This window comes from Bos javanicus, chromosome 19 (genome assembly GCF_032452875.1).
Source record: "Bos javanicus breed banteng chromosome 19, ARS-OSU_banteng_1.0, whole genome shotgun sequence".
Taxonomy (NCBI): domain Eukaryota; kingdom Metazoa; phylum Chordata; class Mammalia; order Artiodactyla; family Bovidae; genus Bos; species Bos javanicus.
Window position 1 is genome coordinate 46,263,507 of NC_083886.1, and position 4,221 is coordinate 46,267,727.

Sequence of the window (4,221 nt, forward strand, 5' to 3'; positions counted from 1 at the left end):
TCCTTGTGGCTCTGTTGGTAAAGAATCCATCTGCAATGTGGGAGACCTGGGTTCGATTCCTGGGTTGGGAAGATCCCCTGGAGAAGGGAAAGGCTACCCACTCCAGTATTCTGGCCTGGAGAATTCCAGACTGTATAGTCCATGGGGTCGAAAAGAGTCAGACATGACTGAGTGACTTTCACTCTTTCACTTTCACTTTCTTTGGTGGTCCAGTGGCTAAGATTCTGTGCTCCTAATGCTGGGGTGCCAGGTTCGATCCCTGGTCAGGGAACTAGATCCCACATACTGCAGCTAAGAGTTCACATACCTCAACTAAAGATCCTGCATACCATGACTAAGACCCGGCTCAGTCAAATAAATAAACAGGTAAATAAGTAAATGAAGGAACTTCCTCAAGGCCACATAGTGAGGACTAGAGCACGGCCCTCAGGTTTCACTGTCTTCAGTCAAGTGGTCTGGAACCCAGTGTCTTGGGGGAGGGGGGCCATGAAGACAACTACAGTAACTGAGACATCTTGTGAGGTGCAAGGGTGACCCCAAAGCTGATCACCGAGAGTGTCAGGAAGAATAAGAGGACCACTGGATTGAGGTGGATCCCTGGACAAGCCAACTTACAGTAATAGTGCTGGTCTCAAGTGGTCCTAGTTAGGATTCTTTTCCTAGTGAGGATTTAAAGTGCTGGCATTAGACAAGGCTCCTTGTACTTCGCACAGAGCTGGTGCTCAGTGAAGGGCTGTTGAAGGCCTTAGTGAACACATAGGATTCAGAGAACTTTTTTTTAAGAGCTCAAATTTATTTATTTAAAATTTTATTTATTATTTTTAATTGGAGGACAATTGCTTTACAATGTGGTGTTAGCTTCTGCTGTACAACAACCCGAATCAGCTATAAGTGTGTGTGTATTCCCCTCCTTTCCTCCCATCCCCCCAGGAGACAGAGAACTTCACGAAATTAAGTGGTCCTTCCCGCAGCCAGAGGGATGGACCAAACGGCCTCTCTAAACCCCTTTCACCCCGAGTCTGGGAGGGCCAGGGAAGAGCTGGAGTAAAGGGCCAGCTTCACCTCCCAGGCAGGGAAAGACGCCCCCACCCTCACCCCAACCTCCTCCACGCAGAAGGGCTGTGAGAGCAACTCCTTTCCACACAGGAAAAAATAAACTCATTGGCATCTCCCCACCCCCTCAGCACCCGGTCACCCCCTCTCCATCCCCACCCTGATCCCTGGACCCAGCCGAAGGAGCTGGAGTCTAGGAAAAACAACTCCTGGAGAAAGGCCCAGGGCAGCTGGGGGTGGGCTGAGGGGTGCTCGCGTCAGTTTTGAAAGCCCTGGGGCCGCTCTAAGAGGAGGGGAGTGAAGGGGGGAGGGGAGGAGGAGTGGGAGATGGAACAGAGAAAAAGGGAGGATTAATTCTCTACTCGGATACCAGGGCCAAGGACTGAAGCGTCTTCCTGCTTATCCCCTCCCCTCCTCCATCAGGCGTCATCCAAGGGAGTTGCCTTGGGACATCCAAGGTGGGGGAGGGGGTGCGGGGACGCTGAGGGCCCGGGAGTGGGAAGCGCAAGGGTGTTTGAGGAGCAAGGATGTGCGAGGCTGCTTACAGACCCCAGTGGGCTGCGTTCTGGAAGACACCCCATGGCTGACCCTCTCCAGGTCCCGCCTGAGCCCCTGCAAGGGTTCTGCCAGCGCCGGCTCAACAGCGGCACCTGCTGTCCGGGGCCCTCCCTGCGGGGCGGAGCTCCCCCTCCGCCCTGGGAGCCCAGCGGGTGAGTCACTCCTGGCTGGATTGGCAACCGAGCGCCCCAGCTGTCGGGTCAGAAAATGTCGGGGCCCGAGGCGTGTCCCCCAGCGGCGGGCCTCGTCTCTTCGGGTCGCCGTCCCCGCCCCAGTGCGGCCCTGCACACACAGGACGCCGGCCGAGGGTCCTCTGTGGGCCGGCCCTGGGCCAGCCCAAGTCCAGCGCAGGGGGAAAAAGAAGGATCATAACTTCAAGGCTCTGGTTTGGGTAGAGTTCTTTTGTTTTCTAAAACTTTTTATTTGGAAAAAGTTATAAGCTTACAGAAGAGTTCCAATAAGATGCAGAGATCCTCCATATACCCCTTATACAGATTCACCAGATGTTAAAATTTTGTCCCATTTGCTCTCTTATTCTTTGTCAAATATATGTTTAATATTTATTTACTTATTTATTCCTTGAATGGAGAGTAGCAACCCTCCTACCCCATTTACCTGTACACACTTTAGTGGGTATTTCCTAAGAACAAGGACATTCTCTTGCATAAACACTCTTTTCAACTTTGGGAAATTTCAAATTGATAACAATACTTTCATCTAATTTACTATCCATATTTCAGTTTTTCCAGTTGATTCCATAGGGTTTTTTCGAGCATTTTTTCCCCCCTCTAGTGTACAATCGAAACCAAGATCACAGATTGCATTTAATTGTCATGTTTCTTAGGCTTCTTTAATCTGGAACAATTCCTTATCTTTTTTTTTTTTTTTTTAATCTTTCATGACATTTTTTCAGAGTAGACTCCACTCCCTTTTTTCTTTTAATTGAGTGTCCTCATTTGGGGTTTGTCTAGTGTTTTCTTATGAATAGATTCAGGCTACACAACTTGGGAAGGAATACCGCATAAGCAATATTTTATGTTCTTGAGGTGGGATTCTCCACTTTAAGGAGTTCATGGAACACCTGAAGCTCCAAGGATTAACCCATGGATTATCTGTAAAAGGGCTTCCTTGGTGGCTCAGTGGTAAAAGAATCTGCCTACCAATGCAGGCGACACAGGAGATGCGGGTTCGATCCCTGGGTTGGGAAGATCACTTGGAAAAGGAAATGGCAACTCACTCCAGTGTTCTTGCCTAGGAAATCCTATGGACAGAGAAGCCTGGCGGGCTACAGTCCATGGGGTCACAAGCAGCTGGACACAACTTATGGACAACACCATATCTGTAAAAAGTTGAAGCAGATTTTCAACACAAGTTAAGAATGGGACCAGTAGGTTTCCCTGGGGGCTCAGTGGTAAAGAATCTGCCTAATGCAGAAGACATGGGTTCAGTCCTTGGTCCAGGAGGATCCCACATGCAGAGGAGCAACTAAGCCCATTCACCGCAATTACTGAGCCTGTGCTCTAGAGGCCACGAACTGCAGGAAGAGAAGCCACCGCAGTGAGAATCCTAAGCCCCACAACGAAGAGTAGTCCCTCCTTTCCTCGACTAACACAACCAAAAATAAAGAAATAAAATTATTTTTTAGAAAAGAATGGCATCACTAATTATGCGTCTGTTTTCTGTCTGCTGATGGCTGGCTCAGATTTTGACTCTCTGTTCTCCCTTTCTGTCCCTCCTGCTGCCAAACTTGCCCTTGAAGTTCAGTGATCTGTTGAAAGCATTATTCTATTTGAAGGTCATCAGGGACACCCTGATTGCCAACTCAGTCGTCTTCATAGTCCTTACCCTTTTGACCTCCTCCCAGGCCCTCCTTTGTGAAACCTCCCAGGCTCTGCTTTCTCAGTCTCCGCCCATCCTCCTCATCCACAAATAATGAAGTGCTGGTTGGCCCTGCTGGCTGCTCTGGGAGTCAGCCTTGCACCTGTGGTTCATCCGGGGAAATCCAAAGGGCTTGGTCTTTGTCTAGCCTCACCACACCCCAGTGGAGACAGCTTCCCAGTTCTCACCCGGAGATGAGTCTCCCCTGGGGGAAGCCACGCCTCCTTGTGTGTGGCTTCTACAACCCCTTTCTTCTTCAGCAATGTAGGAAGGCAGGAATGGCCCAGGGCCCACACCCTTGTATGGACCAGCCTCGTGGATGCCCCTCAGATTCCAGGAATCCCAAACGGAACTCTTCTCTCCCAATCTGTAACTCTTCCCTCATCTTTGTCCTTGTTGTGATTCATTATCTCCCCATCACCTGCTCCCCAAACATGAACTTTTTTTCACCCTTACATCAAAGCCGCATCTTCTGTCTCTCCTCCTCTCTGCTTCTCTCTCCTGGTCTGTTCTGCTTTGTTTGTTTATTTATTTATGTAATTTTGGTTGTTCTGGGTCTTTGTTGCTTCAAGTGGGCTTTCTCCAGTTGCAGTGAATAGGAGATGCTCTCTGTTGCCGCGTGCAGGCTTCTCATGGCGGTGGCTTCTCTTGTTTGGGAGCACAGGCTCTAGGTGAACGGGCTTCAGTAGTTACAGGCTCAGTAGTTGTGGCAGGCAGGTTTAGATGCCTCGT

At 49.7% G+C, this 4,221-nt stretch overlaps 1 long non-coding RNA gene across 1 annotated transcript; it reads left to right on the forward strand.

Moving 5' to 3' along the window:
• The first annotated feature begins 496 nt into the window (after nucleotides 1-496).
• Nucleotides 497-3,275, forward strand: LOC133232579 (uncharacterized). The gene is made up of 2 exons (XR_009731401.1): nucleotides 497-1,763; nucleotides 2,867-3,275. It is a non-coding gene; the product is annotated as an uncharacterized LOC133232579 (long non-coding RNA).
• Nucleotides 3,276-4,221: the final 946 nt, after the last annotated feature.